The sequence below is a fragment of the Opisthocomus hoazin genome, chromosome 1 (genome assembly GCF_030867145.1).
Source record: "Opisthocomus hoazin isolate bOpiHoa1 chromosome 1, bOpiHoa1.hap1, whole genome shotgun sequence".
NCBI lineage: Eukaryota > Metazoa > Chordata > Aves > Opisthocomiformes > Opisthocomidae > Opisthocomus > Opisthocomus hoazin.
In genome coordinates, this window is record NC_134414.1 from 74,105,719 (window position 1) to 74,132,625 (window position 26,907).

General features: G+C 44.4%; 1 protein-coding gene across 1 annotated transcript in view; it reads right to left on the bottom strand.

The window, feature by feature from the left end:
* ECRG4 (ECRG4 augurin precursor) overlaps window positions 1-11,257 on the bottom strand; it is a 58,471-nt gene extending 47,214 nt beyond the window's left edge. The window contains exon 1 of the mRNA XM_075437558.1: window positions 11,186-11,257. The gene's annotated coding sequence lies outside the window, so the exon portion shown is untranslated. The remainder of the gene's footprint in view (window positions 1-11,185) is intronic.
* Between the last annotated feature and the right edge of the window lie 15,650 nt (window positions 11,258-26,907).

Genomic DNA, 26,907 nt, shown 5'->3' on the forward strand with positions numbered 1-26,907 from the left:
AACAATAATGGTTGGGATTGGATTTTTGCCTAAAGCTCCACTTGGCATAGGACTGCCAACACAATGTCTGAAAAGGCTGGAAAAAACCCACAAACGTATCCCCTGACTTTTTCCTCTGGGCCACGGCTGCAAGGCTTTGGCTGTAGATGAGCTGAGGCAAGAGTCTGGGGTAGGGTTAGGGTTGTGACAGGAACAGGGAGAGAGGTGGGAGAGGAACATCGGTTGGCATGGGGCTGCCAAGGGGCTTCCAAAGTAAGGAGGCTGCAGCAAAAATGTTTCTCCCCATCAACTTTTTCATTTAAATGATGGCTGGGGGTACTGGCCCAGGGCTCATTCCATGCTTAGTGTTAGGGTTAAGGTCTGGGTTACCCCAAAGATTGTTCCTCTGACACCTTCGTCAGGACGGGTGCTGGCTGTCCTTAGCTATAGTTAACTCAAGGTCAGGATTTTGCTTTAGGCGGGAGAGAAGCCTTGAAGCTTCAGCTGATGTTGTGTTTCCCACAGGCTGCCAAAAGAAGTAGCAGTCTCCTAAAAGATCATTCCTTTGACAACTGCTTCATCTGGGCTCTGGGACCTCGGTAACGGGTTCATCCCATACACAGTGTTAGAGGTGGGTCTAGTGTTGGGAAAGGGACAAAGCCTAAATCACCAGTTAGCTTGGCACTGGTGAGGGGCTTCTGAATGAAAGCGTGGGCCACAAAGATTTCTCCTCTGATCACTTTTTCATCCAGCCTATTGCTCCGGGTGCATAGCTAAAGATCAGCTGTGATCAGGCTTTAGGGCTAGGGATGGAAGAAGGACAAAGTCTAGAGCTCCAGCTGGCTTGAGTCTGCAAAAGGTTTGGAAAAGGCTGGAATGAATAGCAGTAAACTTACCCCCCCGCTAAATTTTTCATCTCAGCCACATCTGAGTGTTCTTACCTATAGAGCGGCCCACACCTTGACTTAAGGTTACAGTGAAGACAATTACAGGTCCTACAGCTCCAGCTGGCATGGGGTTGGTAATGCCCTGCCAAAGGAAAGGAGAGGCTGCAAAGAGCCTTCTCTCCTCATAACTTCTTTATCTTGGCCATGGCTTGGTCTCTGGCAAATGCTCAGCTCACACACAGGGTTTAGGGCTCGGTTCGGGAGAATGTCAAAGCCTGGAGCTCCCCGTGATGTGAATCTGCCAAGGAGCTCCCTCAGAGGGAGGGACTGGCTTCCTCAGGATTTTTCCTCTGAAAACTTCATCATTGGTGTGGCTTGTTTTACTTTGTGATAGTTCAGCCAAGGCCAGTGCTTAGGGTTGGAAGAGGGAAAATACTCGAACTCCGTTTGGTTGTGGCTGAAAAGGGAGGCTGCAAAAATATTTCTCCCCTGATAGCTTGTTGATTTTTGCTGCAGCCCGTGGTCCTTGGAAAAGGGGTCAGCCCATGCCTAGGGTTAGGGTTTGGGTTGGGAGAGGAACTTCTTAGCTTAGAGCTCAGAGCTTCCATCAGCTTGGGGCTGCCAGAGGAAAGGACAGGCTGCAAAAAGACTTCTCTGGGAACTTCTTCATCTGGGCCCATGGCTTAGTGTCCTTGGTTAAGCCTCAGTCAAGTCCATGTGTCAAGAGATGTCAGTAGATGTTTTTCTCTCCAAGTCAGTGGGAGTTGGATCACGCCCATTTCTTGTATTTTCCTCTTAAGCGTTCAAATCAAACCTTATTTAGATGTTTCGTAGAAGTCCTTTGAAATAAAACTCCCACCCAGATCTCACAAACTTGGCTGTACCCAATGATTGCTCACAGCACTCCAAAAGAGGAAAATATCATTGATGTGAGGTAGACACCATAAATAACTCCATGGGACTGACGCTTCTTGGCTGTGCAAACCAGGGGATATGATCTGCAGACAAATCCATCGTTTACTTAAGGTGGATAGAAGTCTACCAGAACTTGCTCATGAGCAGATTCTGGTCATAACTTCATACTTGCAAGCCTGTTGACATTTCCACTTAAGTGGCACCAAGTAAGTCCCTCCTTGGTCCTGGCCAATTCAACACTGTATTACCACAATAATTGAGCTCTTCAGCGGGCAGTCATACGTGCAACAGGTTCAGCCAAACAGGTCACTGTATCCATGCTTGGGCAAGTCAAGAAAATTTCTAGCCTTCAGTTTTTCTCTTTTGCTCAACAGAATCAGTGGGAGGGTTCACTAGCCCCAAAACCTGAACAATACCTACTAAATGTGTTCTTCAACCAGGGAGTGGAAGGCAGTACAGTAATGATATACTCTTACAGCCTGGCTCTGCTGGGAAGGTGATGGGGAGGGGCAGAAATCACTGTGAGGCACTGCAATCTGAGTACAGCAAGAAATCCCAAAAGCACTTGAAGCTAAATAAATTCTTCCTGGAAGAAAAACTTGGATTAAGGAGAAATTGGGGAATAATAGGAAAGGTGAAATTATGAGGAGAGGAATCAGTGGGGAAGAAGGCAGCCAAGGGCTCCTGTTAATGGGAAAGGGTAGTGATTAGAGCAGGTGTGATATACAGGAGACCCTTCAGAGCTACATCTCGCCTACACCTGCAGCAAAAGGGCCAAGAAGCAAGACTCTCAAGCTAAGGGTCAATGGGTCAGGAGCATGAGTGGCCTAGTGGGTTGAGAAAGGACACTCAGGTACTGACACTCATGCCTGGCACTTAGCTGAGGCAGGATGGAGGGAGAAATAGACTTGACATCTCTCATAGGTTTAAAGGAATCGAAGCCACCAGCTAATAGCTGTGCCTGAGCAACAGGAAAAAAACGTGATTCTTAGGAAACCCTGTGGAAAAATGTTCACCCTTCTCTAGTGCTCCATGCATGGCAGTCTCCAGGACACCACCACCTGTGCCTGCCACCGACAACTTGCACAGCGTGGATCACTGATGGTGCACATGTTGTGGGTGGCCTTGCGTGACCAGCCAACCTGTGCTCAGACAACAGCGTTCATGGAGCAGGAGACCCAGGGACAGCCCAGCTGCCACAGCAAGTACCCAGCAAAGCTGCTCTAGTGGACACAGCCAAAGCAGCGCAGGTAATTCCCAGCTGTTATACCCATCTTTGGAGGTCAGAGAGAGCAACGTAGGGACTTGCACCTTAATTTGGTACTTTCTGGTTTGCCACCCGGAGCTTGGTATTCTGGAAAGGTGTTCGTGCTCAGCACGAACAAAGGCTGGGGCTGGCAGGGGCAAGTGAGAGCAGAGACAGCCTTGTAGTTTGTTTTTAACTGAAAATACAGTTCAGCACACAATGAGACATGCTAGTAGGTCCCATCCTGTGCCTGCACCTGCACGCAGTTAAACGGCTTGTTGGATCAAAGCCACAAGGAAAATGTTTGCTGGGATGGAAGAAGAGAAGGGCAAAAAATACAAGATCCAAACAATGCCCTTGGCACCAGTATCAAGAACCTGTTTTGATGCCATGGGGATCCCAGCTCTTCCCAAAAGCGTACAGGGCTCAGGGCACAACCCGTTTGAGGTCGCGCCGCTATCTCAGCCACGTTACAGGTCTGCAAGCTCCAGACCAATGGTCACTTTTCAGCAGCACGGATGCATAGCTAACATGAACTGAAAGTAAGTTGCTTATGCCCTCACTCAAAAACATGACATTCAAATCCTGCTCAGAATTAGCCCTGCAAAAATCAAGCAAAACTTAATAGCTCATATCAAAGTTGGCCTCACTTCAGGAAAATTTGTGTTGCCTTCGTAAACACAGCTGAATCTCCATTTTTCTCCTTCCTATTTGCAATGTACTTCACTTGCTAAATAAAGATATCTAAACAATCTCTCTTTGTACAATAAGTTTTATGCTTTCCCCATCAGTCTATTTCAGTCAGCTGCCCCTACTCTGTGCAGTACAGTGCAAAGCAGCATCCAGAGTATGCATTAAAAACTTTTGCAGTTTTGCTCCAGATACTAATAGGAAAAACCAAAATTTTCTGGGTGTAAATGCAGGGTGAGAGAAAGCCCCTCTTTCATCACGTCTCTCTAGACAATGCCCTGCTACTGTTTCCATTACAAAAATCGCATTTTTCTGGACAGAATTAATGGTACAAATTTACTCCAGCATAAAATCTAGTATTCAGAATCTACCAAAAATATTTTCCATGCATAAAATATTTCATTTCTCTATTTTATATCCTCAAATCAGTATTGCTCAAAACGCATTAGTTATTTCTGCAACATAAACACTTACTTTATAATGAAATCGCTTTTTTTTTTTTGCCTTCTCTTGGAACTCCCTATAACTAACTTCCACTCACCCCCACCCCCAGAGGGGAGTTACTCTGGGCAGAAGAACCTGCTTATGGAGAACTGGAAAACAATAACATTTTCTGTCCTGTCATTTTAGACTTTATGCCAATGAGCAGGAATCACTGTTCGGCAGACTGCCACTGACTTTAACCGGCTTTCGGGTTGAGGGCAATCCCAGCAGCAGTTTCTCAAAAAGGCTGCACCCAGGCGGTTACCTGAAGCAACCTTCCAGCTTCTCCAGTGACCCAACAGCCACTGATGGGTGCACCTCCAGCTGCAAGCAGCAGCGTTGCTACACCCAGCCTGAATTTCTGCCAGACACTAATCCTAAAAAGCAAGAGCAGAACTAGCTTTGAATGCAGAAGGGCTAGGCCAGACTCTTCAGTCCAGCCTTAGTCGAGTGGTTTCCTACGTGTCATTCCAACCCCAGCTTTTTACTAAAGATCATCCCTAGATGAGCAGAAACGCCTGAGAAACAACTTGTTATGCTGCTGGCTTAGCCTGGTCCCTATTAAAATAAAATCTCTCTGACACATGACATTTTAGGCACGCGTGAGTCCTCACACGCTGCAGGGGAAAAGCAACTCCCCTGAGACCGGGGAAGAAGGGTTTAGTTGCCTCCCTACGCCTCGGCATACAAGTGTGCTCCATTAATTCGGTTTTAAATGACCCAGAAGACAGCACACAGTTACCATCTGATCTACTCAAATCATTTGGTTAAAAACTAAAAAAATCCGTTGCTGTTTCCACCCAAGAGCGAGCGCTCCTCCCTGCCCCAGCGGCACAGGCAGACCTTTGTTCAAGCAGCCCCGCGCGCGTTTCCAGCGGCCGGGACAGAGGGACAGACTGTGCCTGGCAGAGGGAGGAGGGGTGCAGAGAGCATCCCACCGGTGGCTGACCACCCTAGAGAAACTGTGCCCGTCTGAGCTGTCAGATTTCTTCAAAGGAGATGGTTCTCCCCGGTCTAGACCCAGTTTTGGCCCCTCACGAATGTGCCCTGTTGCCAGTTGTTGCCCAGCTGTTGCAGGGCTTGTAGTTCAGCTCCGTGCCTCGATCGCTGTGAGAGCGGCGAGAGAGAAGAGCTGCATACAGAGGAACATTGATTTTTAAACGTCATTTTGTTTCGGAGTAATACTCAATTAGATGAGACTGAAACATTAGGCTTCTGGAAAAGAAACCTCCCCCGGGTTTTGACAGCAAGAGGCACAGGCGAGGGCCGTACATCTTGTGCCCATGCGAGGGGCAGCCCCCACACCCGCTCCCGCCTGGGACCGGTGCAAGATGGGGACGCAGCCCTGCCGTGGGGCCGGGCACAGACCCGCACAGACCCTGTCCCGCGCGCTGCGGCTGGGATGAGCCATTTCTCAGGGTCCCGCACAGAAGCGATGGCTGCGGTCTGTCCCCGGCCCTGCGTGTAGCAGTCTCGATCCACATGCTGGCCACACACCATGGTCCCCGTGTTTCAACAGAGAAGCCAGCGAGCATCAGGATAGAGGAAGATGAAAGTCCTGCCTGATTTTTGCATCGTGCTCAGCTTCAAACGGGCATCAGAAAGATTTTTTTCCTCCATGAGAAGGAAGAATGAGCCTAGAAATAAGCTCTGATTATTGGCTCCATCTGCACTTACATTGCTGGAAATAATTTTGAATTATAAACATACTAAGGGCACCTTGTGCTTGTACAGAAGCAGCACCACCCACGGAGTGATTCAACAGGAAAAAGTTTGGTTTAGCCTCTGAGTTGCACTCACTACTTAAACAGCCTCTCTGTTAGGATGTTAGGATACAAGCTTCCCCCCTCACCCTTTTCCCCCTTTTCTTTTTTTTTTAAATGCAAATTACAAGAAAATGCACAAGACTTACGAATAAGACAACAGATATTTTTCTCAGCAAACACATTTCTGAAGTCCGGCAGATCCAGAAAGCAGGAAACTTGCTATGAACAGAGGTGAAGAGGCTGGTTTTTATAACCAGCAAGTGAGGACAGGGATGGAAGAGCAGCAATACCACCAAGTTCATTGCAGTCAGCTGCATAACTTCTGCATCATAAAAGTTCATGCTTGTACTGAAAACACAATTGCTAACTTCCTCCATTGGCACGAAGGTTTCTTCGGATCAGATCAGAGGTGCCTAAGCAAAATTAAACTGGCAGTTGAATTGTGCTACTGTACAGCGCCTGCTTTATGAACAGACAGCATCTACATCTGGAATTGTCAATCTGAAACCTTTAATTTACTTCAGAACTGAGAGCATAAAATTTTATAAAGATGGGGAAAAAAAGGGGGGTGTAAGAATGCCACATGGCAGTGCCTCACTTTACAAACACGTATCTGCAAAATTACAATAAGAATGCCTCAATCACAATGCTGATTTTACACAAAAAGTAGAATGGCTCCAGAAATGGAACAGAAAGACACCCTTTTTTGGTCTTTTTCTGGCTCTTCGAGTTGCATTAGACATGCAAACTACATGTATTTCCTTTTTCAGACAAACACGTGGGAGACAATGAAGCAACCTCACCCCTGGCAGGTGCTGGGTGCCCGCTTAACACGTTTTACTAAACCTCCCAAGCCAGCCTTTCAGCTGAGCCAGAAGAGAAAACCAGGTATCAAGTCCATGTTCATGAACTTTGGCTGATGCCACCTCGCCAGATGCACGAGAACCTTGATGCTCGCTGCTCACCTCTCCTCTCAGCCAGCGCTGGGATGACATGGAGCACGAACAGCGGCCTGCTTGGGTGGGCTGCCCTGCACGACGCCAGTGGGATGCCCTGCACGATGCCAGTGGGATGCCGCAGCAGTTCTTCCAGTTCTTGCCATGCCTCTGGTACAGCAGCTTGGGGTATGCAGAGCGAGACGTGCTTTTGTAGCACCGTGAGAAGGGGCTGTTTAGCAGCTGGGTTGGTTAATGCTTTAGAGACTTTAGAGCAGGATGGGAGACAGAGGGAGCAAGGCTGAGTTTGCAACCTGGGGAGGAGATGGAATCAGTGAGATCCCAGACCTCCCAAAGCATCTGAGATGCCAGACTAAAGAAAGAAGAGACAATCATCGAAAGGAAATTGATACAAGCACATCAGCAATTTCTGCCTTCGACTGTATGCTTTGAGTGCTCGCTAAATAATTAGAAAGAGCTGTTTTTAGAAACCCTTCCCAAGTGGCTGGTTACTCGCTCATCCAACAGCCCTGCGTTCGTGAGGTCACCCCTGGCTGTGCACGCAGCGGCTCCACGCACGGCTACGAGAAAGCCCCGCGCTTTCAGCAAATACGGTCTCAAAGGGGATGCTCTCCCTTGCCTCGCTCTCCAAAAGCTTCGAGACTCTCCAGAGTCCTCACACAATGGCCTGTTAAGGGTCGCTGAACTGATTACGCGTGTTTACACTCCCAAAACGTGCTCACAGAATGATTTAATTCCTGTTATTAGCACTTGACAGGACGGACTGGTTCTCGACACGCCTGCAGCTCCACTCAGCGCTCAGGCAATCCCCCGAAGAGCAAAACCCCGAGACGTCCCTGCAGCTCGGCCACGCCTGGGCAAGCTGGGTCTCACCGCTGGAAGGGTCGATACCGATGACTGAAAGGCGTACGGCGCGCTCGGCTGCCCAAGCACCGCGCAGCTTCCCCGACACGAGCCGGCTCCCGAAATCGTCGGTGTTTATCCACTCACCCATCACTTGCATTAGCTCTCTCACTGCTGGCTGCTGGGATGATCCAGTTCTAAAAGGCTTTGCTGCCGAGTTGTACATCTTAAATTATACATACGGTGCTCTACCATAGGAGAAGAGCAATCAAAGTGATTTATTTCTGGGTGAACAGAAAGCATCCCCTTTGTCTCAAAACAGTAATTACCGCAGGCCACATTCCAATGCTAGCCTTGGTCACTGCAGAAGTTACTAGAACAGAGATTATTTGTGGAGTAAGCTATTTCTCAGCCGGCATCAGGATGTTGGTTATCAGCCCTAAAGCATCTACATTAAATACCACATCTTTAATTATTTCAATTTATCTTTAATCAAAAGATGTGTAACTGCAGTGCCTCCCTTTCTCTTCGCTGATAGCTGCTCCCACAGACACACAGAAAAGCAATTAATTAGTGCAAATTTTAGAACAGAAATAGTTATACAGATATCTGTGAAGATGCTAAAAAATGTCAGGAGAAAAGCAAGATAAATGTCAATGCTATTAAAAATAAATGTCTACTTTATGCAACATTTACCTAAATGTTTGCCAGGAAAACAGCAAATACAGAATTTAAATCCTGATGTAGCACAATTACAGACAGAGGCTCGAAGGGTAAACTCCACCCCTGCACTGAAAGGCAGCCCGAGATGAAAATCTGATTCCAAGCCTTGATATCATCGGTGCTAGCCCTCTGCACAAAAGTGGATTTTGTCCAACATACAGTGATTTTGTAAACAATCCACTTCCTTTTTCCCAATACTGTGTTCAGTTTTCTAACGTTTCCTTCCACATCCACAACGGTGCCTTATCAAACCCCACACCCTGGCAGAGTGTCGGGATTTACCCTCCCTTTCCCATCCGTCGGGGACTCTCAGCCGCTGCTCTGTGGGACTGAAGCCTCGGGCCCTGGCAAGACCTGCTGCCCCGAGCTCTAAATACAAGGCCCTGTGCCGGGTAAATAATAAACGAGCGTTTCTTACATTCTCCCAGTTTATCAAATAATGCAGATGGCTCTTCCAGTGAGCTGACTTATTCATCACCTCAGCAGTCGCCAGTCTGCATGCACATCTGCAAACGTTGTCAGTAATGATTTTACGTTTTCTAGCAAGCTACTGATGCAAGTGTTAAACAGTGAAAGGCCAGCAAACGATCCCCAAGGAACCCCGCTATACACGCACCAGCTCAGAGACGATTCCCTCCATCCATCTCCATTTGGAGGTCTGTCAGTGTCAAAAGCATTTTCTGCTGGACATCGCTCATTTTATCTCTGGATCAAGATGTGAAGGAGGCCCACTCGGAAGACTACTGCATCTTTTATCAGGCAAGCTTGTAATCTCGGTGAAGTAAAATACATCAGGCTGATTTGACAAGATCTGTTTTCCTTAGGCTCAGGTAGATGGACGTTAACAAAGTGGTCCTCCCTTAATTCGTTATTAAAGGAGTCCTATTTCAGTTGTTCCATTATTTTCCTCTGGATCAACGTCAAGCTGACAGACCTATATTTACCACCAGCACTCCATTTTCATAGCATGTTAACAATGCACTTTTTTCCACTCACTGACTAAAAACCAACATATAGAGGTCAGAGCTCCTCTCTCCAGCTCTTTCAAAATTCTCAGATACGGATTTCTTGGATTTAATGATTCTAAAATGTTCATAGTCAGCAGACGTCCTGCATAACCATTTCTAGCTGCTGTCTCAATGGAAAATACTTCAATTTCATCTTGTGATAGAGCTACATCTTCTGTTTGCTAGGCCATGCAAAACTCGGTGCATTAGCACTGGCTTGAACACCAATCTCAATAGAAACCATCAAAACTGAGCCAGTCTCCAGGCTGAACTTTCAAAGCTCTTCCACCTGAAAAGCTCCTGGAAGCCAGTTTCAGCTCTGCACAAGCTCATCCGCTCAGCTCCGTGAGAATAACTTCTCTTCTAGAACACCTGAGCTAGAACAATTTCTTTGATGCTTGCACAATGGACTAGGAGGAAGTATAGAGGCCTTCACGCCAAAGAGTTAAACATCTTCTAAACTAGAATAAAATAAAAGATTTGTTCTACTCACTGTGGGTTATGAGCAACACCTTGGATCACTTCCTAATTTGACCAGATTGATTTATTTATTCCCCCCCCAAAAGTCATGCTGGAAGCGATCACCAAAACACTGGGGTAACGCTCAACTTCACACACACAGCACAAGCACAGTGACAGAAACCAGCAAATGTCCTCACATGCACCGGCAGCTCCTAAACCTGCAGGGGCCGGACTGTCTGACAGGCAGAGAGCTGGGACCTTGACACTGTTCAGACTAATAAGCACATGCTTGAGTAGGATTTGAACAGCAGTTGTAATTGCCATCTGCATTATTTGCCTCTGCCATGCACAAACAGTGGCAGGCCCACATTTCTTAAATATTCAGGGAGGAAACTCAAGATGTTACTATGTGCCTCCCCCACACAGGCTGGGGGTCAGGGCACACAACTCAAATTATCCTTTTCTTTTCAGCTCCCCCCCCACTGGATCAATGTAACGCTGCAGCTTGATCTTCTGCGAAGTTTTGAGCAAGCTGTAAAAAATTATCTTCCTCGTGGAGGGCAGAAGGAGATATTTGCAGACCATAAAGACTGTATTTGCATAGCCTAGATACTATCAGCTAATATAGAAACCTAATACCTCTTCTTAGTATCCCAGTAATATCTAACCCATCCTAATTTCCTGTTGTTTCTTTCAGGAGACGGCACGTCAGAACAGCTGTGGCAGCAAACACGCCCTTCAACAAGCCGGAGCCGTTGCACGCAGTGCTCCTGCACTTGTGGAACGGCCCCCACTAGATGCCTGTCAGCAGCCCTTCCCTTGCCATTACTGCTGCTTCCCCCAGCTGCTCGATGCACAACAGCAACGGTCTACAGCCAGACAGACCTGAGTGAACAACGCAGCTCTGCTTCAGGAGAAGTTTGCATCGTCAGAGATGCAGCTCTTCGTCCCTCTCAGAGAAAAACCACCCCCACCCCCAGCAACATTTTAAAAACCCATTGCAGAATCTACCAGAACCACTTCCAATGACAGAAACCACGCAGTCAGTATGAAAGACAGAACGGCAACGTAGCGAAGAATGCATGCCCACTTCTGTGCAAAAACGCAGTCCTAGAAAGCTACACAAACACTCGGACACAACAGCTCTTCGATTTGGCCGCAGTACTGCCCTCGTGTTCAATCCAGCTCACCAAGTAAGACAACCCCGTTTCATTAAAGATGATCTCACCTAAAAGCAGCTCCGAGGAAGCTTTCTTGCACGGGAGGCTTTAACCGCCAGCCCTGATGCAGCCCGACGAGGAGCGGTGTTTGCTCAGCACATTCTGCTGGTTCCGGAGACGAAGCCAGCATTCCCAAGGCTGGAGATAATCGAGCAGATGAAGTCATGCACGCCGGACGCTCCAGGAACAGAAATGGATGGGGGGGGAACCAACGAGGGACCACATCTAGCTTTACCACGCGGAAAAGGAGAGGGGAAAAATGTTCTCCTTTTAATGATTCTCTACATGAATGACACGCTGGCATTACCAGTAAAATAGTGTTTGAAGGGATGAACCATTTAACCCCAGGAGAAGTCAGACTCGCAGGCAGCCTGTCTAAACACAGGCACTACCATGGAGCATCTAGGTCTAAGGACAAAGATCTTTGGTGGGTACGGAGGGAGCCTCCAGCCAGTGGCTTCCTATTTTAGGGATCTCATTATTATCATCCCCATCTCTTTTGAGGAAGGTACTGCTAACACCACTTGACAACACGTAGAAATAAAAGGTGAGGCCCGTGCTTACAACAAACGCTTCCATTTTGGAGCGTGCTTAGGGAGCAGGCCAGGGCAGCGGAGGAGCGCACAGCAGCTCTCGGTAGCGATACTTCAAAGACGGCCCAAGGTTGGGCAGCAGGCCAGGATTAGATATTGATAACTACAAACATTTTTGAAAGCAACTGGGGTTTTAAGAGCCCTTGGGGTTTGGAGTTCAACCACTTAAGGGAAATAGCTTTTCAGCCCTTTCTGGAAAATCCTGTACTAGTTGCTTAAAAACTGAAATCATTGTATTGACCTGCCCCTGAACTCCTGTGCCTTCTTTTTACATTCATCTCTGCCTGCAGGCCCTCCAGGGAGGGATCTGGCCTCACACTGCAGCATATTTCTGGGGCTTACATGGCAATTACTATAATGGACAGCTTTCTTTTCAGATTGGGGGAAGAGTTTGGTGAAAATCCTTTCCATTCGCATATGTTCGCAATCTTCTTTTCCTGCTTCTTACACACACACATATCTCTCTTCGATTCAAAAACACATCACTTCCCTGCAGATGGCACAGCTGGATGGGCACAGCTCATTACTTTCTTAGAAGCTTCTTTTCTTCCAAATTTCTTATTTTTATTTTAACTCTTGCTTTATGCTTTCCTGTGTATGGATTATGGGCATGGTCTCTGCTGCTGGATGGAAGGGCACTACATTCCAGTTACCTGCTGCATATTAGATACAGTCACCTCCGGTGAAAGTGGAAAACTCCCAAGGGAGCATTTTTGGAAGGAAAGCCCACGCCAGGTGCCATGCCAGAATTTCTCCCCGCACGAGAAAGGCAGCTGCAGTCGGGCTCAGTTCACTCCTCTTGCCACTGAAATGGCAGCATGAAACCTTTAAGAGCAAAAATAGTTTACGCTTAGGCATTCCAGCCATAAAAAACCAGCCATAAAAAAACAACATAGCGAGCATCTCTGTCAAACACCCCACTGTCTCTTGCCGCATTGATTTCACTTCACGCTGAGTCTCATGGCAAAATCCCAGCACTAACGAAGTTAATGGGAGTTTCACCACTGGATTCAAGAGCGTTGGGATTTCACACACACTCTTCAGTCATAAAATTCCTTCCGCTCACCTCTGAGCTTAAAGACTGTGCCCGTTGCAGCCAGCATGGAGGATCTGGGGCTGATCCAATATCCTTTTAAGTTAATGGAAAGGCTCCCACTAACTTTAATCAGGACGGAGATAGATGGTTAGTGGATGACAGCATTGTATTTGAGAGAGGTAGATGTTGTTCTATAGTCAATAACATTGTCTTTTTAACCCCTCATGTACTTTGTTTGTCCTTCTGTTATCCCCCATGTTGATCTCAGCTGTTGTCAGTAATGATTTTGCAGGAGTGGGGGAAAGGAGCTTCCCATCATAATCATTCAGGTTTTTACTCTTCCCACCTCCTTCCATTTAATGTGAGCAGTAACTACTGAGGAAGTCTGAATATCAACAGAAGCATTCAGGAGAGAAAAATATAAAGACGTAAAAATGCACTAATAAAAATAATCTATATAACCATGGTTGACAATATGGCATGGCCTCAGTTATGCCTGCAGCTTACAGAAACCTCTCTGCATTAAAGTAATTCCTTTTGTTGGGAGGAGACATTAGTAACCAAACCGCAGTGACAGCAGAGTTGTGCTTAAGGGAAAAGTACTACTATTGTACCAGTGCCAATCAATAGATCTGAGTAAATGCTCTCCCCTCTCTGTGTGGAGACTCATTCCTCCTCCTCCTCCTGATCTTTCTTGTCACCCCCTGATCTTTCTTGCTACATCTAAACCTCACACTCGGGTGCCTCAGCTTTCTCTTGTTCCACCCCATGCTCAGTTTTTCTTCAAATACTATTCTACAGGGCACCTCCTTAGAAAAGGCTTACCTACACCTCTTACTACTGCCCATTTGTTTTAAATCCCAGTCCTACAACTGGGAGACAGTTTCTCTTACCCTGGATGAAGCAAGACATGAGAAAAGAGGTTGCACTGATAATCCGGGTAAACTAGGTCTGATCCAAGTCTGCCAGCCTGTAGGAGGGCTCTGGATGTCAGGGAGAGCTGGGTGACACAGAAGCCCACGCGAACATCGTGCAAATCTTCTCCGTGTTTCCGCCCAACCAGTGGCATGAAATAGGGCTTTTCTTATTATTTCACACATTTATTTTTACTGCTTTCTTTAAGCCCTATCCTATACTATTATGGTATGCTTGAAAACTGAGCAGAAAGTCCCAGGGCCATGTGCCACAGTTACCTGAAGCGTAAGCCAAGGGGTTTTAATTTCATGCCACCGGAGGGAAACACATTTCAGTCCTGGCCTTCCCACCTTCCAAAGCCCCCACACCCCCATTTTCTAATCTTTTTGGATCTCAAGCGTATTCTCAGAGCAATGTATTCAAATGGAAATGAATAATCACCAGCTTAACAAAAGTCATTAATCCCCTGTAAGCACGCTTCTGCGTGAATCTATTAATTCTCATTTCCAAGTTTTCAGAATTAAACTAAGTGTTTGATATAGTACGTGCTACCTATTCTCTTTAATTAAACAGCCTCCCACTGTTGAAGTGGGTGAAATATTTCATCAGTCAACAGCATGTACAGCACTCACGGAGAAAATTTCCGGGCTTGCCTGACACAATAAACCCCTGAACATCAGCTGAAGTTTCTCAGCTCACATTAAATCCTGTTTGTGTCAGAAGCAGCAAGGGAATTAATTCCCTGGCATCTTTACGACATGTACCTTAAGAGAGAATTGCACAGTTCAGATTTATATTGAATATCCCCTGCACCCTTCTTCAGAGACTAAAGAGTGGCTCAGATCCACTACAAAGCCAAATGATTAATAACATCGTTAATCACCTGAATGACAGCAATTCCGTGACCATAGGAAACAGTTTTGCAGCGCCAACGCAATTTCCAGTGAATGAACGTCCGTTCACTGGCGTGATTTGCCACTTGGCAACTCTGGCAAGGAATTTGAGTAGCACAGGCATACACTGTGTCTAAGCAGTGCTGAAAAAGGAAGAGACTAGCTGTGTTTATACTTCTCACTGCTGCAAAGCCTGTGGAAGAAACGGGAGCTCTAACAAGCTGGTGGCAGAAAATACACAGTACCACTTATTTTCCCAATTCCTCTCGTAATATCCTCTGTTTTTTGGGGTTTTTTTTGGGTTTTTTTTTCGGGGGGGGGGAGTGTCTCCAAAGAGTGTGGACAGTATACAGAAGTAATCTAGTGTTATTTTGTGATTTGTTGTCATTCTTGTAGACAGAAAATGGAAACATACCACTCTGTCGGGAAGGTGGACTTCCACATATCCAACACAGACACAAGAGAAGGCCCCAGCAGTGAAAGCATCGGGTGCCATTTGACACTGGTGCCCTGTGCCCACACGGGATCGTGGTCCTGCTTGCACAGACAAGCTACGAGCTGGAGGAGAGGCGAGCAGGAGAGCTGAGCACAAAGCAAGCGGACTCACCCAAAAGAGCTTGAGCACTTCAGTAACTCCTGTTTTGGGGCCCAGGACTGACAACTAGTGATTGCTTTGAGACTTTTAAGCTTTTAAGTCGCTTTGAACAGGCTTCCCTTAAGTGTGTGCAATGCAAGCCATTCCCGAAAGTCCCAGAGGCCTAGCACCATTCCCTTGATGGAATCAGATTACAAGGAAAACTTGGGTCATCCGAGAAACAACATCTAACAACAAAGTCATCTCTGGCAGTCCCAGTGGACCGCAGTGTAGAAGGCTGAGAATCACTGAAGACGTGGGAAAATGGCAGCAAGAGAAAGAAAAAAAGACCAGCTTGCAGCAGATAAACAGGTGTAACCTCGCTAAATCCTGCTGCAAGCAGTTGTCAGAACCTGATCCCTGCCTGGAAACTCACTGCTCTTTTCTTTAAGTAGCCAAGCTCTGAAACTAAACATCTTGTAATGAATTCCACAGTAATTACTGCAATATTAAGCTTGTAAGTCCAGCCAGCTCCAGCCTGTAGAGAAGAAAGGAACATCGCTAAGCAGCAAGGGCTGAGAAGCTGAAACAAAGAGAACCCAAGAGGAACAAATTTCCAGACTTTAGCTAAGCTTTGTGTTATATCATTATACCACCACAAAGATAAACATCAAAACCCATGAGATGAATGAAATGAAAACAACCTTTCGGGCTCATTCACAGATCGATAAAGTTTTCACTACAATGATGCAACAAGCGACTATCTCGAAAACAAGTCTTGAAACTGGAAATATGCTGGGAGACGGTCACTCTGTAATTCCAGAAGGCTGAGGCAAAGTATGTTTCTACACCCAGAGCTTATTTTTTTAATGCTGGCTTATTATAGATGAACAAAACGTGCAAAATCCCCACGGGATGGGAACGTAAGGTCCAAGAGCACAGGCACAGTAATATCGTAGAGTTCCTTGGAGAGCTGGAACATTATTCGAAAGGTGAAGTAAAACAACTAAAACAAGAAAGCAATAGCATCTTCTTCTTCACCAACCTGAGGTTTCTAAGTTCAGAAGAAGTATAATATTCTTTAAATTCTTAACAGTAAGAAGGTTTTGTCCATTAAAAATAAATCTATCCCTCAAACTACTTTCCTCTAGCTAGGATAAAATAACATTAGGAAAGAGAGCTCTGGAGTTGAAGGGCTGAATTTTAATAACCAGAAAATCTGGGAAAATCCATAGCAATTCTATAGCAGAATACCTAGAAAGTAAGGTTCAGTTAAAGAACAGTGCAATAGCTGATACCAAAGTAAGCATGAAATCCTCTTTCATATGACATTTTCTTTGCAGATTTGGCACCATCTCCACTTTTTATCCCGTTTGCAAGACTGTGAAAGTGAATATGCTTTGCCTATGATAGTTTAGAAAACACACATGTACAATTCGGTCAGCTGCTCTGGAACAGAAGTTAACACTTCTGATCCTCTCTATGCTGTAAAATTAGGCCTCTTAAAATCATAAGGGTAAGTGCCTTAATACTTTCTGATATGAAACAAAAGTCAGTAAGAAATGAATTGTATTAGGGTTTGATCCAAAGCCAAGTCTAGTCACTTTGATCTTTCCATTAAATTTCAGCCCGCCTTGGTATAAGCCCTTAAAAACACGCAAAGTAAATGTTGATGCTCTTTGTGGTTATTGCGTAATGTTGCGAGGCTCTTTGCAAATGATTTTCTGCATCTCAGTTCATGGCCACTGCCCATTAAAAGACGAAGCTTTATCGAAGTAACAATCAGGGTGCCGTATAAAGGATATGAATCTACAAGCAGTATCTAGTTATGGAAAGCAGCCATGCACACAAAGGACGAGCTACAAGTCTACAAAAAAATGTAAAAAAATTAAGTAAGCACTATCATCTTCTAACTCCTAAAAGAAAAATGTTAAAAAAATATCTATCTATGCAGAGGTACATGTGCGCTTGCCAGTATAGACAGCATCACTGAGGGCCAGCAATTTTGTGTCTGTGCTTGCTTAATTACACAAGAATCTTGCTGAAGTACGTTAACAAGTCTGTATATTCAAGACATGCGGTGAGTGTAAATTGCAAGAATTTACCAGAAGACAGTACCAAGCCTGGCCAGCTTCCTGAGTTCTAGGGCATGAAATTAGGAGGGGAGCAAGCATTGTCAAACTTCCCTATGGGCTGGAAAGGCCAAGGCTTACAGGAAGGGTGAACAACATTCAGAGAAAGAAACGTCTTCATTAACTCTTCCTATTTTTACAGTACCTGGCTATCTGTCATCTTAGATGAGCATGAAAATCTCTAGCTGTCTAGATCACAATTTCTCACATGTTAATTTCAAAAGACTGTTCTTCCTAATTTCTGCTGACACAGAACCAAGCTTTCGGGAAAATCTCTATGCTTTCTTTTTCAGGCCAGTCAATGATGGATGTGATTTTCATGACCGGAAAGCACAACAGTCCAAAGCCCAGGGAAAGATTAGTTCAAAGCACCATGTTAAAAGTTCGTAACTCACTTCTACCCATCCCACCTTGGAGGAGACGGGTCCCATCCAGAAGTTACAAGGCCCCACAAAAACTGACAGGGAACCAGTGAAGAGTCTTGCATCAGTCAAAACCACTAAGAAGAAAAGGGTATTTTACTCCAGATTCACTGCTTTTGCAACATTTATGTTCTCCTGCTTTAGAAACAGCAGCACCACAGCGAATTTCAGTGCCTTTCAGGCCTTGCATCGCCCTAGCAGAAGTGTACTGGTAAGTCTACTATTGCAACTGTACGGTTGGTTATAGGAGGGCCAGCACAGCCATTAAGACCTCTGCATTGACAAGAGCCAATTCAGAACTGACACACACCATATTTTTCCCTCTCCTCAAGTTTTACACATCATCAGCTCCTGATCCAACTCATATCCATGTGGATGTGGAATGACATAGGCTCGACACAGAGCCTCATGATGCTCTTCCAATGCTGATGGAGCAATCCTTTATTTTCTGGGTGCTGATGGCAGGCAACAAGTTCATCTGGTTCTGGCAGTGGACAACCCAGTTCCCTGGCTGGTATGTGTACAGCCACTATTCATATTCAGTGGGAAACGCTGGTGTGATGAGAAGCAGGCTCAAGGGTTTTTTTTCCCCAAGTATCAGACTTGGAGTAAATTTGAATGAGTTGCAGGGCTGCAAAACACATCGCAGAAGCCAAAGGGATACATGTCCCCAAGCAAACCATGTGGTGGGGAAGGTGGAAGAGTAGAGGACTTTCAACACAATCCCAGGCACAACCAAAATTGTTCAAACACCGGCCCTCCCTTCAGAGAGCACTGAGCTCCTCAAAGATTAGTCACCCATGTACAGTCTAGGGCAAGTCTGCACTCGTGTTCAAATGTAATCAAACCTTTCCCCAGCAATGACCCTGCTATGGAAAGGTGTGCACCGATTCTGAAGGGATAAGCGAGATAGTTCTGGAACAAATCACATTTGAAGAAATCTTTTAAATGGAGGGGAAGTAAACACATGCACACACACATCTATCCGGGACAAAGGGGATTTCTTAGATGTCTTCATTTCCCGCCACAGAAGCAGAGGCTGACTGCTTATTCAAGCCCACTGCTGTTTATACCCAGTCTCTGCATCTCAAGAGACAAAGCAAGAACTGCTTCAGCACGAAACAGAAGTTCCTCCGGCCTGGGCCTGCCGAGCCCAGTCCCTTAGCAAACGCCTTGCGCAATCATTTTGAACTTCCCTCTGGCTCGCTGGTGCCAACACATGTATCATCGCATTCGCGTGGGTGAGCGCGCTCCTAATAGCGTTATCTGTCACCAGTCCTTTCATGATGCTTCATTTCCATGGCTCCTCGCTGTATGCTCTTTGTCTGCTCTCCATCATCACTGCACAGTTACACAGCAATTATTCTGGCGGCTCTCTTCACTTTGAGCTGTTCCTTCCTTTTGTACGTAGGCTGGGGGTATTTTTTTTTTCTTTTTTAATTACAGGGCTTTGTTTACAGTATGAAATGTTCTTGAATGAAGATTTATAGCAGTCCCAGTAAACAGTACGAACTGCCGTTTACAGCCACAACACAGTGCTATAGTTGTACACCAGCATAACATCTCCACTCTGTCAGCCTAACTATGCACTGATGCACTTCAAGCAAATCTCACAAAAACTGCTAAAGCTGAACTGCAACTCTCTTGGAGGAATCCCTGGTATTTTCTCTCTTCAGTACTGGAAAATACCATCCAGTAGGTCACGGAGAAGAAATTCCGGCAAGTGGGCAAGGACGGGTGGGCAACCACCCCCAAATACCAACACGATGTAAGAATTTCACTGCCCCTGTTGTGATGAGCACATTGTGTGAGATTTGGGGTAAATATGCAGAAGCACTGACCATGGCATTTTCCCCTCCCCATTCCAGAGTTGCAGCTGCTTAGCCTGTTTGAGAACCAAGCCTTCGAGAGTGAGAATACATGCCCTGAAGCCCTAAAGTCAAACTGCTGGTTTAGGCTGGGATTACACCATCCAAGAAGCCACCCCTGTGAATGGTAAGAACAGGTTTTCTCAAGCAATACAGTGGCCTGACGGCCTGTTCCTTGCTGTGCCCACAGCACGAATGCAGCTCCACCCGGGGAAGTGGGCCTGCTTCTCTGCAGCCTGGGTGGACAAGGGAGAAGTGTGCAATTTTTCCTGTTCATTAAGTAGGCTCTAAATGTTAAAGGTTGAAAATGGAAGGAGAGTAGAGACTACTGAAGAAAGGAAGAAGGAGATGAAAAACTTGAGAAGCTTTAGGGCACAAGACAAAACAGAGGAGAACAGGCAGAGCAGGAGACAAAGTGCAAATGGGGAAGGAAGGCAATGCAGAAGAACAAAGCACAGGACAAGCAGGATTCCTGGAAACTCAACCAGCTCAAATGGAAGTGATGCCAGACCACATGCAACTGCACTAGAAAACACACAAGAAAAATTAATTCATCTGAGTCATCATAAAAGTAGAATCATTACTGCAGTTAATGGAAAAATAACAAAAGTTCAAGCTAGATGGCTGTGTGGTGCCCTATTCCCAAAGGTTCAGAACTGTATTTAGTACGCACAGCTTCATTTCAGATACGTTTCTGAAAGTTGTTGGGGTTTTTTTTTTTTTTCAAAAATTCTACAAGTATTGCAGAATTAACATTCTGCTAATGCTGAGGAAAGCAGTCTCCTCCTTCCACCCGTAACTAAAGTGGTTCCTGCCATAGCATTATACAACGAGCTTGTCCACTCTTACAGTTTTAAAATGATTCACAAGCATTTCCAGAGTGATTTAATTTAAACTGGAGCTGTAACCTGTTCCCTTCTTTTGTTTCTTTTCTAAAGAACAGCAAGAGCTCATTCCATCAGCACAAAGTGCTTCCATGAACTAACAAACTAGGAAAGCACCTTTGGTTCTTATTTCCCTAGCCACAAGATCATGCAATTCATCAAGAAGGGTATTATTTCCCATTAAGCCAACACTGGATGGAAATGCCACCGTACTAAATGGTCCACAAAGTTTCAGAATGGCAACCAAGGAGACTTTCTGGGAAGTAACAGGATTGTCAAAGACAGATGCATGTGCATTTCTGAGGAAAAGGTGGAGAAAAAAAAGGAAAGAAAAAAAAAAAACAGACAAATCTGTTGTTAAAATAGGGAGACAAGTCTCAAAGACCACAGTCAAAAAGCATGAGATTGCCATCAAGGGGCCCATGACTGGTAATCTAACACTCACCCCATGGCAAAGGATTGAGCTGAGATCGCTAAATTCTGAAACATGATCAGACTTCTCATTTTTGCAGAAGAGGTTACACCAAAGAGCATCAGATTGCTGACACAGAGGTGTGCTGTATACCACACCAGAAATGCCAGCTAAAAAGAAATTATAATTTAATTATATAATTTCTTTTAAACCATCCTGAATTTCATAGCAGCATGATTTCACAGAGAGAAGCAAGAGAAGTGGCACATCTGATCAAAGTTACCTGTTAGCAGAAGAACCAAATCTGTGCCTTATTAACACAGAACATCAAACGCTGATAATGTTAGCATCCACTGCTGAATTAGTAAGGGCAAAGGGCAAAAATAACTGTATTAAAAGTTCTCGCTGGCACATTTACCCTGTCTTCAGTGGAGACAGGTTATGCCAGCATGCAGTCAGGCCGACACCAGTGCAAAACCAAACAACACAAAGGAATATCCCATTTTTCACTGGGATATAAACCTGGAAGGATTTTCAGTAGGAAAGCTGCCACAAACACCAGTACTTGACTTTTCCTAAGGCCTCAACATCCACTTTCCCTCCTGCAGTGCTAATTCCTGGAATTTACTTCTGAATAAACAGACTGCACACCACAAAAGGGTTAAGTTTCACTTTTACAAATTAGCTACGCATATTCAAATGAAAATAAACATCCTAATTCTCCAAAGAGAAACCCATCAGATACTCACTTCATGATCCCAGGAGCCTGTTCTCTCTGCCTGTCTGCTGGTGCCCCTACCCGTGATTCTTTATGGCTGCACTATCATCATCATCTATGGACTTAGTATTCCAAACATACCAGCCAGCCACAACTGAAGGGCTTCTTTGCATTACAAATTATAATTGCACTGAATGCACTACTGGTTCTGTGACATAAAAAGGAACAAAAAAAAAAAAAAAAAATCATCAAGCTTATTTTAACTTGAGAGAGTTGAACCCAGGTGAAAAGCTAAGTCAGTAACCCACAGAACCCACTAATTAATTACCATATAGATGTATGTATCCAATCTAATGGAGATCAAAATTAAAAAAAAAAAAGGCAACCCATTATTCACCACCAGAGTTTCAATTACAGCTAGGAGAATAATTCCGGTTAACATACTCTCTGTGGCCTGGCTCATACCCAAAGAGATGCTTCTTGGGAAGAAGCTCAGAAGCAAAATTTGGCTTGAAAACTGGAGCAAGACACCTCTTTTGACATCCTCCCTGAAAAATCAAAACAAAAAACGCTACCACCAACAAAAAAGTCCCCAAAATGACAGTTCTCCCTTTTTGAAGATTACTACTATTTTCTACAGTAGGACATCAAGCTAAACAACTTTATCCATCCGTTCCTTCATTAAGCTGGATCAAGTCAGCATGCATTTGTTAACCTTCATGCACTAGTGCCATATGCTGTCAAGCTAAATACCAAACTAAGTTAACTCAAGAACATAGAAAAAATCATTTCTTACCTCCTACTTTTCCTCATAACTGTGGACTCCCACTGCTGAAGATAATAATCTGTCAAGTTAAAGAGTCTTTTTTTTTTTTTCAACCTCCCACTCCTAAAACATTTAATATTACCACATATGAAAGAAAATGCAAGGAAAAGCTTGTCTAATCTGTCAGTGGTTACATGCCATTTCTGTTAGTCAGCTTCCACATAAGTTTGGGTAGATATTTCAAATAACAACAAGAGAGACAATCTAGATTAGAACAAGAAGAGAAACACCAAAAATACACCAGAGAAACTTCCCTTTTAAAATATAAAAGTGGCATAGGGTTCCAGAGGCATGCAAAGGACCAGAAAAAAATTGTTTTAAGTATGTTATATACAGGTTATATGTCACCTCAAGTCAATTTAGGTCCAAAAACATTCTGCGTGTTGGATTTTCCAAGAAACTATAGCTATAGCCAACAGCTACAGACATGAATACCCACCTGAAATAAAGACAATAAGCTATTGCTTTTGCAAGACACCTGCACAAGAACACACACTTCTTAGGCATTGTTATCATATATTAAAGTTGGTGCGCATCTGGGTTGCAACTACAGTATACTTTCTAAAACAGTATTGCACAACTGATTTACTCGTTACTTAAAAGCCTGTTCCACTTAGGAGCAACTGGTGAATGAACAGCAGCATTTACCTGCATCCTCCTTTTACTTCTGAAACCTATCCCTCACGTGGTCCAGGTGATCTACAGCACTGTTCAGCACTGCGCACTCTGCGCTCTTGCTGTTCTACACTTTGGCACTTAAAAAGGCAATGAATTTTGGAAGTACTGAAAAGAAAGGAATGGAAAGATTCACAATTCCTAGTGCATTTAAAGAGCTGAGAGTTACTTTAGCAATACACCTTTCACAGTTTATCAGTATAAATATGTTAACAAGTTTCCATTTAAAAAGAGTCATCCCATCCCACTGGAGAAAAAAACAGAACTCATCACATTCAGATTTTGGAGATTGCACAGGTTTCATTTACCTGTAAATAACTGAAATAAACTAGTTTAAAGACCAAGAAGGAATGAAAGCTCTCACAGTTATTTAGTAGGTTTTGCCAAGTAAATTGCCAGATCTAATAGAAGTGCGATCCCTTTTCTAGTTTTTGATTTATAATTTAGACAAAATCTGGCTCATTTTTATAAGTAAAATTGTATAGTGGTATTTTAAAAGTGTTTTGACTTAGTTGCAATAAAAGTTATTGTTCCAAATGTGGAAGATCTCTGTTTCCCTACAGTGAGACCATTACACCCAGCAGCAAGCTTTACAACGTAAGAAAGCTACAATAAAGGCTAAGAACAACAACCGTAAACTTTAAGCATTTCGTACAAATTTATGAGACAAAAATATCTGAATAGAGAACAATGAACAGAATCATTGAAGAGTGGGACTTCAGTGTTCATTCATATAGTCCGCATTAAACACCCAACTGCACATCTTTAGTGCCTCTTCTCTCCTCTCGGCTCCCCGAAAGCGAAGGCCAAGCAAACCCTTTACTTTCACAACACTGTAGGACCACGTGAGTTTACCTGGCACACTCTTGGTTCTCTCTTTGCTTAATCCTTCAATAATTTGTCCCCCACCTAATGTGTGACTACCCTCAATAGCACATCCGGTCAGTGGCAGGTATCTGGAACCTGGCCGGGCAGCATTTTGCTGACAGGTATCCCAAGCCCACCAAGAACTGCACAGCTGTGGTATGTCTTTCTTGAACTGGGGAGCCCAGAACTGGACGCAGTACTCCTGATGGGGCTTCACTAGGGCAGAGTAGAGGGAGGCTGAGACTCCCAGCCTGAAACTCAGCACCATGCTGCAGGTTCTTCCAGTTTGGGTCTGGCCAGCAGCTGCCTGGCTTGGGACCTGTGCCGAAGCTTGCACGCATTCATCTGCAAACCAGTGTAAACCTTGAAGCTCTCCAACATTTTTGGCCAAATACCACCATCAGTAACAGCAGGGTGGCAGTGCAGGTGCTTGCGCAAAGAGCAGCAGCTCCCAGTTTGCTTGGGGACATACAGCAGTCCGAAATGGCTGGCAGAACACTTGTGACAGGCAGGCCCTCCTTCCCACCCCCTGGAATCTCCTCATACACACATACATTCAGAAGACTGAACAGCATAAAAGCTGGGACTGAGGACTGCACTGTAGATATTTCTGAAGAACAGCAACCACCGCACCCTCTAAGTATAACATCCTTGGGAGAGGAGCGCTACAGAGCAGAAGGGCTATGACAGCTAAGTTCAGAAGTGACAGGACTGTGGCCACACCTTTTAGAGCCTACTCAAGGTAGGGCTATTTGGTGATACGACAAACGGTCAAGGTAACTGGAAAAGGGAGCTTGTCAAGAAGGTACCGGAGCTAAAAGTAAAAACATGGATCTCAATTTTCTGCCACTGCACGGAAAGTACAGGTACTGCTGTGGATTCAGGTAACTCACATTCCTATGTAAACACCAGCAAGGCATTAAACACTAAACATTAACAGCATTATAGGAATAATACTTAAAAGCACAACTTAATGCACCTATAGAAACCAGATATGATGGGAAAAGCCAGACTGAATACTATAAAGAAAAATCATGACTTCTACTCCATCAGAAATTCTATGAACCTTTAATGAAAACTGCAGATGAAGAAACTCAGGTCATCACAATTCCTCTCATCTTAAAAAAAACACAACCAAAAAAACAACGCATACCCCCAACCCCCAACTTTGACAAAGAGGCTGTAAGCAGTCAAAAAATAAGGGTGAGGTTTTGTCAAAAGATAGAAAAGTACGTATAAAATAGGAAAATAAAATCTGTGTCTATTGCCATTTTATTAAGCAGTTGGCACTGAAGATTATCAATGCTTAGGCCCATTCCAGCAAAGGATGTCAAAAAGGCAGCAAAATTTGCAGAAACTTATCTTAATTAATAAAGACTGAGAACAACTGAAGAACTATTAATGAGCCTGTTGAATGGAGAGCATATTGATTAAATACAGCGTGGGCAAAAACAAGATGAGGCTTGTTTCAAAAAACAACAAAAAAACCAACAACACACCAGAAACAAACAAAAACCCCCAACTCAAGCTAGTCATTCACAATGCTGGGTTGTAAATTAACTAAATTAACTAACTGCTTCCAAAACAAAATACTTCAACAATTCACTCCTCAATACAGAAAAGCTGTTTACAGAGGATGAAGTAACAACAACAACAAAACCCAATCCCCCAAACCCCACATTAAAATATAAAGCATATGGTGAAAACTTCATTTAGACATCTATTTAATTTAGTTCGAAGCTATCGAGACTAGAAAGGGGTTAGGAACTAACAGAACTTGTAAAAAGGGACTAGAAAAAAGCGAAAAACAGACAGCATACAAAGGCTCCTGGAAAAAAGAAAGCTGGGGAACATTTCAGAAAAATGAACAAGGGGCATGAAAGAGTAATCACAGTAATCAGTTTACTGAAAAGGAAAACCAATCCCACATACTATTTTTGCAAATACTACAAAGAGTCAATAAGACTGAAAAGCAATTCACTCAAACCTGAAAATGCTCATACAACATACAGCTGCCTTTCTTAACATCATTGCCATACTCATGGTTCACGCTTAGATTCACCTAAAGAATGAACTAGATATTAGAAGGCCGAAACGTACATTCTCTGTAGAATTTATGTAGGAAGTTTTAAGCAGCAGCCCACTGTGGAGCCCTTCTGCAGGCAGATGGTAAACAACTGGTACTTCTCACCAGCTTCCTACGGAAAGCTTCTGCATTCTTAGAAGACAGCCGTGGGTCGGTCCTCTTCAGGATAATGCATGACCATTCTGGATTGCTCTGCATCACTGCTTTCCTTCATTAAGCTGGACCAAGCAGAAGTGCAACTGCCCAATTTTTAGGTAAAGCACATACAGAAAAACATAGTCGTTAATTCAAATACAGCTGTCAATTCAGATAACCTTACAGAAATAAGTTTTCAAGAGTGGTGGGAAAATAATACGTGGGTAGAACTCCAAAAATGATACTTGCCTCTTGGGTCTGAGCAAGACTGCAATTCATTCGCAGATGTACCAGTGCAGTCTCCTGGCAGCAGTACGATTTCCACCAAAGCAAGTCAGAGAGTTCTGGTGTCTGCTTAACCTACACTGGAGTTATGCACAGCGGTAGTTCTTGTATTACCGCTGGCCGAAATACAGAATAGGTAAGAAACATGTTTTAATAGCAAAAAAGGTACCAGGAAACAGCTCCTTCTTGCAGTTTTCATTACAGCTATGAATGGATTCACTTATCACAGAAACAAGTAACATGGAGCTCATCAGACGCTGCCTCGTATCATATTAACCCTCTGCAGTGACACAGTTTTCTTTTTAGGCCACACAAATTCCAAAACAAACATAATTCATTATTCACTCTATTTCACCTTGCTAAAGCAACACCAGGACTACCACCCAAGGATAAATCCAGTACTCCATCA